Genomic DNA, 12836 nt, shown 5'->3' with positions numbered 1-12836 from the left:
TGAAAAGAGACACAGCGCTTCGGCTGTGGAGACTTGTTCGGCTGGCGTTCGGAGAGTCGCGTTTTTCAGAATTGTATTGAGATCGTTTTCCACAGAGCTCAGATGTCAAAGCACTGCAGAAGCTCTCCACAGCGATCCTCTATAGCGCCCTTTCTCCCGCAGCTCCGTCCTCATTGGAAGGAAGCAAGAGTGAAAGGCTGAAGTGAAATAGAGCGGGACGAAGGCAGTGAAGAGAGAGAACGTGGGAAGAAGAGACAAACACAAGGGAAAAAAAGCAGCGTCGTAAAAGAGGTGACGGAGCTGTCCTCTCAATAAGAAGGGTGCCAGCGAGCCTTGCTCTCGCTTACGGCCACACCCCCTTGAGCATGCCTGATCTCGTCTGATCTCGGAAGCTAAACAGGGATGGGCCTGGTTAGTACTTGGATGGGAGACCGCCTGGGAATACCAGGTGCTGTAAGCTTTTAAGCGCAGGAGGCGCCCTATCCCCGCTCGCTCTTTCATTCCCCTGTTCACACGTGCAGTGCGGCTTGTCCGTCTGTTTATTTGTGAGCTTTGGCGAGACACGGGTGCTTGTGTATTAGCGTGAGCGTTTTTTTATTCTGATCATGAACAGTTTTACAAGTCCACAAAGGATCGAGGAAAGGTTTATCGCCAGCTGAAAAGAGACACAGCGCTTCGGCTGTGGAGACTTGTACGGCTGGCGTTCGGAGAGTCGCGTTTTTCAGAATTGTATTGAGATCGTTTTCCACAGAGCTCAGATGTCAAAGCACAGCAGCAGCTCTCCACAGCGATCCTCTATAGCGCCCTTTCTCCCGCAGCTCCGTCCTCATTGGAAGGAAGCAAGAGTGAAAGGCTGAAGTGAAATAGAGCGGGGACGAAGGCAGTGAAGAGAGAGAACGTGGGAAGAAGAGAAAAACGCAAGGGAAAAAAAGCAGCGTCGTAAAAGAGGTGACGGAGCTGTCCTCTCAATAAGAAGGGTGCCAGCGAGCCTTGCTCTCGCTTACGGCCACACCCCCTTGAGCACGCCTGATCTCGTCTGATCTCGGAAGCTAAACAGGGATGGGCCTGGTTAGTACTTGGATGGGAGACCGCCTGGGAATACCAGGTGCTGTAAGCTTTTAAGCGCAGGAGGCGCCCTATCCCCGCTCGCTCGCTCATTCCCCTGTTCACACGTGCAGTGCGGCTTGTCCGTCTGTTTATTTGTCAGCTTTGGCGAGACACGGGTGCTTGTGTATTAGCGTGAGCGTTTTTTATTCTGATCAGGAACAGTTTTACAAGTCCGCAAAGGATCGAGGAAAGGTTTATCGCCAGCTGAAAAGAGACACAGCGCTTCGGCTGTGGAGACTTGTTCGGCTGGCGTTCGGAGAGACGCGTTTTTCAGAATTGTATTGAGATCGTTTTCCACAGAGCTCAGATGTCAAAGCACAGCAGCAGCTCTCCACAGCGATCCTCTATAGCGCCCTTTCTCCCGCAGCTCCGTCCTCATTGGAAGGAAGCAAGAGTGAAAGGCTGAAGTGAAATAGAGCGGGGACGAAGGCAGTGAAGAGAGAGAACGTGGGAAGAAGAGAAAAACGCAAGGGAAAAAAAGCAGCGTCGTAAAAGAGGTGACGGAGCTGTCCTCTCAATAAGAAGGGTGCCAGCGAGCCTTGCTCTCGCTTATGGCCACACCCCCTTGAGCACGCCTGATCTCGGAAGCTAAACAGGGATGGGCTTGGTTAGTACTTGGATGGGGGACCGCCTGGGAATACCAGGTGCTGTAAGCTTTTAAGCGCAGGAGGCGCCCTATCCCCGCTCGCTCGCTCATTCCCCTGTTCACACGTGCAGTGCGGCTTGTCCGTCTGTTTATTTGTCAGCTTTGGCGAGACACGGGTGCTTGTGTATTAGCGTGAGCGTTTTTTATTCTGATCAGGAACAGTTTTACAAGTCCGCAAAGGATCGAGGAAAGGTTTATCGCCAGCTGAAAAGAGACACAGCGCTTCGGCTGTGGAGACTTGTTAGGCTGGCGTTCGGAGAGTCGCGTTTTTCAGAATTGTATTGAGATCGTTTTCCACAGAGCTCAGATGTCAAAGCACAGCAGCAGCTCTCCACAGCGATCCTCTATAGCGCCCTTTCTCCCGCAGCTCCGTCCTCATTGGAAGGAAGCAAGAGTGAAAGGCTGAAGTGAAATAGAGCGGGGACGAAGGCAGTGAAGAGAGAGAACGTGGGAAGAAGAGAAAAACGCAAGGGAAAAAAAGCAGCGTCGTAAAAGAGGTGACGGAGCTGTCCTCTCAATAAGAAGGGTGCCAGCGAGCTTTGGTCTCGCTTACGGCCACACCCCCTTGAGCACGCCTGATCTCGTCTGATCTCGGAAGCTAAACAGGGGTGGGCCTGGTTAGTACTTGGATGGGAGACCGCCTGGGAATACCAGGTGCTGTAAGCTTTTAAGCGCAGGAGGCGCCCTATCCCCGCTCGCTCGCTCATTCCCCTGTTCACACGTGCAGTGCGGCTTGTCCGTCTGTTTATTTGTCAGCTTTGGCGAGACACGGGTGCTTGTGTATTAGCGTGAGCGTTTTTTATTCTGATCAGGAACAGTTTTACAAGTCCGCAAAGGATCGAGGAAAGGTTTATCGCCAGCTGAAAAGAGACACAGCGCTTCGGCTGTGGAGACTTGTTCGGCTGGCGTTCGGAGAGACGCGTTTTTCAGAATTGTATTGAGATCGTTTTCCACAGAGCTCAGATGTCAAAGCACAGCAGCAGCTCTCCACAGCGATCCTCTATAGCGCCCTTTCTCCCGCAGCTCCGTCCTCATTGGAAGGAAGCAAGAGTGAAAGGCTGAAGTGAAATAGAGCGGGGACGAAGGCAGTGAAGAGAGAGAACGTGGGAAGAAGAGAAAAACGCAAGGGAAAAAAAGCAGCGTCGTAAAAGAGGTGACGGAGCTGTCCTCTCAATAAGAAGGGTGCCAGCGAGCCTTGCTCTCGCTTATGGCCACACCCCCTTGAGCACGCCTGATCTCGGAAGCTAAACAGGGATGGGCTTGATTAGTACTTGGATGGGGGACCGCCTGGGAATACCAGGTGCTGTAAGCTTTTAAGCGCAGGAGGCGCCCTATCCCCGCTCGCTCGCTCATTCCCCTGTTCATACGTGCAGTGCGGCTTGTCCGTCTGTTTATTTGTCAGCTTTGGCGAGACACGGGTGCTTGTGTATTAGCGTGAGCGTTTTTTATACTGATCAGGAACAGTTTAACAAGTCCGCAAAGGATCGAGGAAAGGTTTATCGCCAGCTGAAAAGAGACACAGCGCTTCGGCTGTGGAGACTTGTTCGGCTGGCGTTCGGAGAGTCGCGTTTTTCAGAATTGTATTGAGATCGTTTTCCACAGAGCTCAGATGTCAAAGCACAGCAGCAGCTCTCCACAGCGATCCTCTATAGCGCCCTTTCTCCCGCAGCTCCGTCCTCATTGGAAGGAAGCAAGAGTGAAAGGCTGAAGTGAAATAGAGCGGGGACGAAGGCAGTGAAGAGAGAGAACGCGCGAAGAAGAGAAAAACGCAAGGGAAATAGAGCACCGTCGTAAAAGAGGTGACGGAGCTGTCCTCTCAATAAGAAGGGTGCCAGCGAGCCTTGCTCTCGCTTTCGGCCACACCCCCTTGAGCACGCCTGATCTCGTCTGATCTCGGAAGCTAAACAGGGATGGGCCTGGTTAGTACTTGGATGGGAGACCGCCTGGGAATACCAGGTGCTGTAAGCTTTTAAGCGCAGGAGGCGCCCTATCCCCGCTCGCTCGCTCATTCCCCTGTTCACACGTGCAGTGCGGCTTGTCCGTCTGTTTATTTGTCAGCTTTGGCGAGACACGGGTGCTTGTGTATTAGCGTGAGCGTTTTTTATTCTGATCAGGAACAGTTTTACAAGTCCGCAAAGGATCGAGGAAAGGTTTATCGCCAGCTGAAAATAGACACAGCAGTAGTATAAAGCGACACCTTTCGTCAAACTTTTGACAGGTACCACGCCCCCTTTTCCATCCAATGGTCGTCCGCGGTGTTTGGTTGTCCCGCCCCCCAGCCATCCAATGGCGTGTTGTTATTTGTGCATGTCCCGCCCCCTCAGGAGCCAATGGTGTGGGTCGGAACCCCCTACCGGCCGGTCGCCCCGACGCCTCGGGGTCCCAAAGCCCCCAGCCGGCGCATCCCTGGTTGTGTGCGAGTGTGTATTGGTTTGGAAGTGGGAGCATGTCTGCCGCGGGGTTGAGTGCGCTCTATTATAACCCTAGGAAATCGGGGTCTGTTGCGGGCCGCGAGATCCCGGGGTGTGCGCGGCGCCAGCCGCGGGCGGGTGGTCGAGTGGCTGTCCGGCCAGGCTGCTTATACGCTGCACAAGCCGGCGCGCGTACGTTTTAAGAGAAACAGGACGCTGGTGTCCGAAATGGACTGGCAGTGGCAGGCCGACTTGGTGGACATGAGAGAACACCAAGCGTTCAACGACGGTTTCTGTTACATCTTAATGTGTATAGACATGCTGTCTAAATACGCTTGGGCCGTGGTTGCTTATATGATGCAGAAGCCGTGTCTCCAAAACAGCCGGGGTGCAAGCACACACACACACACACACTGACTGCGTAAAGTCTCACGGAAAGAAATCGCCGGGCAAACACCAGGTGAAATGTGAACCGCTTTATTTCAACAGTGGGTTTTCAAACACCGAAACAGCGCAGCAGCACTTTTTACACAAGTTACAGACTCCAGTTTGCAAGTATGTGAAATGTGAACCGCTTTATTTCAACAGGGGTTTTCAAACACCGAAACAGCGCAGCAGCACTTTTTACACAAGTTACAGACTCCAGTTTGCAAGTATGTGAAATGTGAACCGCTTTATTTCAACAGGGGTTTTCAAACAGTGAAACAACGCAGCACACATGCGTTACCGGCTCCTGTTTGCATTCAACAATTAAATGTTGGTGCGGAAAATTAGTTCGGTACACGTAACCACCACCCCTACGCTGCTGAGAAACTTTGCGGCATCTGAAAAAGCATTCATAACCCCCTTCCGCTCCCCGTGTCTAAAGCCATGCGAACCACACTGGGCGATCCGATCGAGCAGGGCAAAAAAATTTGCCTGCGTAATCAGCGGGATGGTGTTACCACAGGTTCTGTGCAAAACACGCTGTATTTTGGAATACACACTGTAGAACCCCCCAGGCTTCCTTTTCTGATCTGAAAACATCAGATCTGTAATAATTTCACTCAAGTTCTCGACATACGCATCTATCTCTTTAACAAATTTAAGGACATTAGCATTCGACTCTTTGTTTTGCATATCAAGCTTTGTAGAGAGAAGTGTGTAAAGCACTCTTAGTAAGAATTCAGACGTATACATTCGAAATTCTTCATTCTTCGGTCGATGGCACACCCGGGTCTGTAAAACAGAGTGAAATCTGTATTCACATTTTACATAGATCTTTTTTTTTGCGTCTGTAAAAATAAGAATAGTGTTTCTTTTGCAACACATCAAAAGTCACGTCTACTAATTTTTCATCCAGCTGTTCAAGGGTGGCGTGTACATGCTCGTATGGGGAGTGGTCCTCAATTATATTTTTTAGCAACTGTTTTATGCCCCGCTCAGTGTCATTTGTAATGGTGTACGAACCCAGACACCGGGCGGTGTACAGAACAACCGATAAAATTCGGGCTAAACTGAGAGACTTATAAATTTCTAAAGCGGCAAACGTCACATCTTCAAACCCATCTGTGTAGCCGACAGACAGACATGTGTGGCCCCGCTGCCCAGGATGGTCAATCAAACAGGCTGGGCAGTCATCAACCAGGACCCCCTTTAAACAGTGCTTGAAGATGCAATAAACTACTGCTTTCACAATCTGGGGCATAACATCGGGCTCATTAGGGTCAGGGGCATCATCTTTATTAACATTTGGGCGAACACCCAAGCATAGACACGAGACATTCACATGTGTCGGCAGGCTGAAGATTGACCCGTCCACATCCTCTTTATTCTATTAAAGGAAAAAGAAAAGGAAGGCTTAACAAAATAGACATGCATTGCACCTAAAATACCGAGCATTTACACTTTTGAGCTAAGGTTTTTCGTTAATATTTACCATTTGTAGCGTGGTATCATCGCTAGCACCCGGCTGTTCTTCAGCATCTGGTACCCCAGCTGAACTCACACCCCCACCGCTGTCACCGGGTTCAGAGGGTGGGTTAGGGTTTTGCTAAAAAGAAGACCAAGTATTAAAATGACATACGCTAAGCACCGATACAACAATTCCACGAGTCGAAAAAATATTTTAGCCGCCTACCTCATCGCTTTGTAGAGTAGCGGACCCCGTTGTTTCTCCACACAAAGAAGCCATCTCAGCAGCTCTGTGGTGTCTGACAGCGCCAAGCACGCACTGCGGCCCTGTCAGGTCGGAGCGTTTAAGAATATGCGCCAATGGTGTAACACGCCTACATAACACAAGACATTTTACAATTGGTTGTGATGACCCCCCAACCCCCCCGATTTATCGAGAGCGAGAAGTATTCGCATATCAGTTTATAAGTTTTAAAGTATAAGCACACAACGCAAACACAAATGATGTGTTTCACCCGAAAAGAAATTTTAAACACGCGGGGTTGGTCTTAAAGTTTTTAAAATAACGTAATAAGACACAGTTTATTTTTAATAACACATTCGCGACAGCTTTTTCGAAAGTTTGGGGTAAATTTCCACAGCATAAAAGCGCCAGCATAAAAGTCTTTAAGGTGTTAACAGACAACAAATGGTGGGGTGTTGTTCTACAGACTGTAACGGATTGTTCTTAAAGTTTTAAAATTGTTTCCCGGTAGAGATGATTTGTGATGATATTGGAGACGGGTGTGGGGAGGGGTTAGCTACAGGCTCCGGAATGCCGAGGGGGGTGCTAAAATTGACACCAGTGAAAGTTTACAAACATTTTAAACTCATGTAAAGTTTTCTAATTTACAAACACCACATGTATTTCACGCAAAAATGTTCTTAACAGCGCAGCGCTGAAAAATAAAACCTCAAAACGTCAAGCTTGGTTTGTGAACACGGCCCTATAAAGAACAGATACATAATAAAAACATTTTGCTTGATAATATTCTCAGCGGTCTGCTGGTGAATCAAACAAAGACAACGCGGCACGTTTTCGCCACGTTTTAACAGCTAAGAAATGTAGACACCGTTGTATGTCTTAAAATAATATAGATTTTAACATTATAACGCGCTATATTCGCTTATCAGTTTATAAGTTTTAAACTTTAAAAGTATTAACACACAACGCAAACACAAATGATGTGTTCCACCCGACAAGAAATTTTAAACGCGTGGTTGGCCTTAAAGTTTTTAAAATAACGTAATAAGACACAGTTTATTTTTAATAACACATTCGCGACAGCTTTTTTGGAAAGTTTGGGATAAATTTCCACACAGCGCCAGCATAAAAGTCTTTAAGGTGTTAACAGACAACAAATGGTGGGGTGTTGTTCTACAGACTGTAACGGATTGTTCTTAAAGTTTTAAAATTGTTTCCCGGTAGAGATGCATTGTGATGATGTTGGAGACGGGGGGTTGGGGAGGGGTTAGCTACAGGCTCTGGAATGCAGGGGGGGCTAAAATTGACACCAGTGAAAGTTTACAAACATTTTAAATTCATGTAAAGTTTTCTAATTTACAAACACCACGTGTATTTCACGCAAAAATGTTCTTAACAGCGCAGCGCTGAAAAATAAAACCTCAAAACGTCAAGCTTGGTTTGTGAACACGGCCCTATAAAGAACAGATACATAATAAAAAACATTTTGCTTGATAATATTCTTAGCGGTCTGTTGGTGAATCAAACAAAGACAACGCGGTACATTTTCGCCACGTTTTAACAGCTATGAAATTTTAGACACCGTTGTATGTCTTAAAATAATATAGATTTTAACATTATAACGGTCTAAAACGTTTTCTAAAATGTTTCTTAAAATAATTTCTACAGACCAGTACGTGCACCCCCCAACGATAGCTAAGATTAATGGTTTTATGGGGGGACCATGTGTGTTTCTTAGAAGAGAATGTTTAGCGGCTTGAGTATAAGTACCAGCGGTTTAACAGACGAAGTTTTAGCTGCATTCCAATTCCTACAGTCTCACGTTATCGCCTAACTCGTCAGAATGGATCACGCCGATCAATTGCAACAGTCTGAAGATAGTCTGTTTACAGAAATAGAACTGTTCGACTTGATAGACGAAGCCGCGGATTCAGCGAATTTCAACGGTATGTATATCTGGCTTATTGTGAGACAATTACAACGTCGCGGTGCATGTCTCGTGTTAGCTATAGTTACAAAACGTTGTATAATATTTGTATACTAGGCAATATTGAATGAATATAATGGAATTACCCGCGATTGGTGCCGTAATGTGGTCGTGACTGTGTGTATCCATTCATTTCCAATAGCACCGAAAACCACGGGTGTAAAAAGACCAGTTACGATGCAGCACAACACCGGTGAGTAATTACGACAATGTTTTGAATAACGCTTTACGACCATGTGAGTCTTAAAGACACATGGGGTATATACGCCGCACCAAAACGCGCATGTGTCTATTCCACAGATGCGGGCGAAGGGACAAGTCGCCACACATTTAAAAAACCCCGTTTGGGGTTTGCATTACCAACACAAAACCTTGTGGTGACACAGGCCGATGTTCACATCATACCAGACGGTGCGGGGGATATTATCAGAGCGCCTGAGAGAAGAGGTTGGTATTATATAAAACATTCTTATAGCCTGGTCATTTAAACGTGTCTATAATAAAAATACATACCGTTTTTCTATATTTTTCACTAATGGTATTTTCCCACGCCGTGCAGACCCCGGACCTTCAAAAAATAAACTGCGGCGCGCCAACAAGTTAACTGGGGCATCGAGCTCAAAACGACTGAAACCAACCGGCAAAGGTTAATATAATTAAGCGTGGTCAAGATGTGTTATGATCCACTTACGGTAAACGTTACTTCTTTTGTTAGGCTGTTAATTCGCTGAAAGATCCTACTTCGCGGAGTTTTCTGTTTGGGGGTGTTAAAAAACCTTATTTTAAAACTGCCTAGCTTTTAAAGTTAAAAGCGACTGGTGTGTGCGTGGGTCTACAGGCCGTTAGCACGCCGCTTGACCCAGTAGCGCCACCACCGACGTCAAGGAAACCGGTGTAACAACATGGCCGGGTAACTTGCTCCATTCACCCACAGCCCTTTGTGTAAGGGGGGGGGGGGGGGGCAGCATATGCGTGGCGTTTTTATCATAGTTATCGTAGTTTTCTGACTTTGACAGTTTAGATTTCATTGATTGTTGTGTTGAAAAGTCTTTTATTTTTATCACAGTGTTGTTTTCAGATTTTGAGATGTGGAGCATTGGCGTGGTAATAAAAAGTCTTATTTTTTCACACAGCATCTGTATCGACGCGCGGTGAAACAAATGCGGTGGAAACGTCGGAACCCAAGGTGGTGACTGCATCCGAGACGGCTGTTAAGACGTCGACCAAAGCCAGACGTGTCAAGCCTGCGGAGCGAAATAATAACGCGCCTAAAGACTTGGTGTTGGGTGATGTGCTAGACTCCGTGCGCGGTATTACACAGATACTAACAACGGTGCGCAGTAGTGAGGTGACCAAAAAACGAGTTTTAGAGCGTCTAAGAGCGGTTTTACCCGGTGTACAGGCCTTGTTTCCAAAACCGATCCAGGTTTTCAGCGCTAACATCTTAGATATAATTTCTAAAGAGGATGCCGATCTAACCTCTGGATTTCAGAACCTGTTGATGCTATTTCATGCTTCATCGGTGGAAATCCCCGGTGATAAATGACTAAACATGCGGTCTAAAAAGTGCTTAAAAGACCAACCGCTTGCCAACCGCAAGCTTTTGTACATAAATAAAAGAATTAAACTGGCAAAAGCATGTTTGTTGCGTCGTCAAAGATTCAGAGCGAGGCATCAGATTTCCCAAGGGTCGCCCGAGCCACGCAATGAAAATGCCGTGGTAGAAAATAACTTAAGGCCCGAGGTTGTTGTGGCTGAACAGGATGGTGGTAACCCAGAACCGGTTGTACTGAACGATCTGAATCAGGTTGGTGGCGGTGCCGGGGTGAATAGAGACCCCATGGTTTTCCTGGAGTGTATACGCCGTTATAACAGGGCTTATAATAATTTTAGAGCAACAGAGCACCATGAAGAATTTCGTTTTGTTAATCTCGACAGAATAACCTCGTATGTACAGGCTATAGACGCTGTGCATGGTGCAGTCCAGAGAATATTGGACGAACTTTCTCCAAACATCGGGGCGAATGATTTTGTACAGCTGCGTTTGACAGCGGGTGGTTTTAACAAACCCTTGTTCTCACGCAGGAGACACCCCGGAGAATTAAATGCGGCCGATTTTTTAAGCCACATCTCGGACCTCTTACAGAGCCACACAGAGGTTCTCACCGATGACACCCTCCGCTTAGTGGTGACGATAGTTAGGAATATGCAGGGGGGTGCCCGCCGAAGATTTAAATCCGTTCTGTACAGCCGGGTAATTGCGCAGAAAAAAGCACACCTTATCGACTTACATTACACGGGCGGTAATCTGTGTTTCGCCGGGAGTGTGTACGGTTTGTTGAATGAGGGTTGTACCGATGGGGAAATGTTACAGGGTGCTAAACGAATGCACAAAGAGTTGGGTTTTCCAGAGAATCGGAAAATTAGTTTGTCAGACATTACCGCTTTTGAAAAACATTTAAAGGTGGTTATTAAAATTTTGTACCACGACCAGGGTGATTGGAAATATTTTACAACGGGACCCACACCACCAAATTCTAAAATACTTTTTGTTCTACTGCATGAAGAGCATTTTTATGGGGTTTTAAATATTAAAGCTTTTGTGGGGGCGGCGTATTTTTGCACTAACTGCCACGCCGCGTATAGCCACAAGAACGCACACGCCTGTGTTAAAGCTTGTAAAACCTGTTTAGATCACCAGTGTTGCGAAATTGATGCTGAAATTCAGAATTGCCCGGCCTGTAAGGTCTTTTGTCGTAGCTCACAGTGTTTGGCGAGACACTTGCGGAATGCGGCGACGGGTGTGAGTAAGTGTGAGCGCAGGGTCTTTTGTGAGAAATGTGGGGTTTATAACCTCGCAAGTCACAAATGTAAAGAGAAACTGTGCTCGCGTTGTAACAACGTGATCGACACCCCGGACACACATTTGTGCTACATACCGCCTTTGGACAACCCCAAAATTTCAAACAAGTACATTTTTTTCGACTTTGAATGCATGCAGGAAACGGGGACCCACATACCAAATTACGTCCACGCCCTTCATATTGACAATAAACGCAGCTGGGAATTTTATGGTGAAACTTGTCTAAAGGATTTTGTGTGTAAATTTATCGATAGACGTTTCAAAAACCATACGTTCATATCGCACAATGGCAAGGGATATGACAATTACCTAGTGATCAGGCAGTTGTTAGCTGAAAAGATGGACGTTGAACTAATAAATCAGGGTGGTAAGATAATGTGTATGACCGTAAAAGCTCTGAACATCCGATTTATCGATTCTTTAAACTTTCTGCCTATGAAATTAAGCAAACTGCCGGCCGCCATGGGGTTCCCCGGGTGTAAGGGTCATTTTCCACACTTGATGAACACTGCAGAAAACCAAAATTATGTCGGCCCGATGCCTCCGCCTGAACTTTACGGCGTTAACTACATGCTGCCGTGCGAGAAAGCCGAGTTTTTGGTTTGGTATGAAGAATGCCGGGGAAGTGTGTTTAACTTACAGAGAGAGTTGAAACGTTACTGCCAGTTGGATGTGGCAATTCTAAGAGAAGGCTGTGTCAGGTTTCGGGACGAGGTCATGAATATGACCAGACAGACACGCGTGACTGAGTCAGGGGCCGCCTGCGTTGTGTGCATCGACCCCTTTCAGTTTGTGACCATCGCTAGTGTCTGCATGGCCATGTTCAGACTTATGTTTTTACAGGAAGAGACGATTGCGTTGCTACCCCATGACAATTACCACCGACAGCAAAAACGATTTTCTACACCCAGCATTCAATGGCTTATGTACATCGAACACACAGAGCGCGTTAAAATCCAACACGCGTTAACCACGGCCGGTGAGTTCAAGGTTGGCCCATATTTTCTGGATGGGTATGCTGTAATTGACGGCGTGCCGACAGCCTTTGAGTTCAACGGTTGCTTTTTTCACGGTTGTAGCGTTTGTTATTGTGAAAACGATTTTAATCAGCTGACAAACACTACTTTTGGTTGGTTGTACAGAAAGACAATGGTGAAAATTAATTTTCTCAAAATGAGAGGTTTTAACGTGCGTGTTTTGTGGGAGCACGAGTTCAGAGACATGCTTGTTGAAAATGGAGACTTGGGTAAATTTCTAACAGCCGCACAATTACCAGAGCCTCTGCAACCTCGCGAGTCGCTTTTTGGGGGGAGAACAAATGCGATTTGTTTGCATTACACAGCGCAGCCCGGTGAAAAAATTCATTACTATGATTTCACCAGTCTGTATCCGTTTGTGAACAAAACTAAAAAATACCCACTGGGCCACCCCCGAATAATATATAACAACTTTGGAGATTTAAAACTGTATTTCGGTTTAGCGAAGGTGAAAGTTTACCCACCCAGACGTTTGTACTTTCCAGTTCTACCAACCAAAATTGACAAAAAACTGTTTTTCACGCTGTGTCGTACGTGTGCTGAAACAAAACAGACCACCCCCTGTGAGCACAGTGATGAAGATCGCGCCTTGACTGGTGTCTGGTGCACCCCCGAATTACAGAAGGCCGTAGACCTGGGGTATAGAGT

General features: G+C 46.8%; 2 long non-coding RNA genes, 4 other non-coding genes and 2 pseudogenes across 9 annotated transcripts; 7 read left to right on the top strand and 1 right to left on the bottom strand.

Annotated features, from left to right (window-relative positions):
• Nucleotides 1-341: 341 nt before the first annotated feature.
• Nucleotides 342-460, top strand: LOC138245488 (5S ribosomal RNA). Its single transcript, XR_011194098.1, has one exon. It is a non-coding gene; the product is annotated as a 5S ribosomal RNA (ribosomal RNA).
• A 538-nt stretch (nucleotides 461-998) lies between these two features.
• On the top strand, nucleotides 999-1117 carry LOC138243669 (5S ribosomal RNA). The gene has a single exon (XR_011192317.1). It is a non-coding gene; the product is annotated as a 5S ribosomal RNA (ribosomal RNA).
• A 537-nt stretch (nucleotides 1118-1654) lies between these two features.
• LOC138219063 (5S ribosomal RNA) lies at nucleotides 1655-1763 on the top strand (annotated as a pseudogene).
• Nucleotides 1764-2300: 537 nt separating this feature from the next.
• LOC138244849 (5S ribosomal RNA) lies at nucleotides 2301-2419 on the top strand. The gene has a single exon (XR_011193464.1). It is a non-coding gene; the product is annotated as a 5S ribosomal RNA (ribosomal RNA).
• A 537-nt stretch (nucleotides 2420-2956) lies between these two features.
• LOC138219108 (5S ribosomal RNA) lies at nucleotides 2957-3065 on the top strand (annotated as a pseudogene).
• A 537-nt stretch (nucleotides 3066-3602) lies between these two features.
• Nucleotides 3603-3721, top strand: LOC138216411 (5S ribosomal RNA). The gene has a single exon (XR_011180123.1). It is a non-coding gene; the product is annotated as a 5S ribosomal RNA (ribosomal RNA).
• Nucleotides 3722-4637: 916 nt separating this feature from the next.
• Nucleotides 4638-9001, bottom strand: LOC138242857 (uncharacterized). Of its 4 annotated transcripts, none has more exons than XR_011191712.1 (4): nucleotides 8980-9001; nucleotides 6284-6431; nucleotides 6083-6196; nucleotides 4638-5382 (listed from the first exon to the last, which is right to left on the bottom strand). It is a non-coding gene; the product is annotated as an uncharacterized lncRNA (long non-coding RNA). The 4 variants fall into 4 exon arrangements; XR_011191710.1 differs by lacking the exon at nucleotides 8980-9001 and adding an exon at nucleotides 8375-8476; XR_011191711.1 differs by lacking the exon at nucleotides 8980-9001 and adding an exon at nucleotides 8375-8476 and having other exon boundaries at nucleotides 4638-5977; nucleotides 6284-6384.
• Nucleotides 8606-10938, top strand: LOC138242878 (uncharacterized). The gene is made up of 3 exons (XR_011191747.1): nucleotides 8606-8735; nucleotides 8848-8934; nucleotides 9422-10938. It is a non-coding gene; the product is annotated as an uncharacterized lncRNA (long non-coding RNA).
• The last annotated feature ends 1898 nt before the right edge of the window (nucleotides 10939-12836 follow it).

The sequence above is a fragment of the Lepisosteus oculatus genome, chromosome 14 (assembly GCF_040954835.1).
Source record: "Lepisosteus oculatus isolate fLepOcu1 chromosome 14, fLepOcu1.hap2, whole genome shotgun sequence".
In the NCBI taxonomy this organism is placed as follows: Eukaryota; Metazoa; Chordata; class Actinopteri; order Semionotiformes; family Lepisosteidae; genus Lepisosteus; species Lepisosteus oculatus.
Note: the sequence above shows the minus strand (reverse complement) of the source record. Positions and strands in the feature narration are given on the sequence as shown.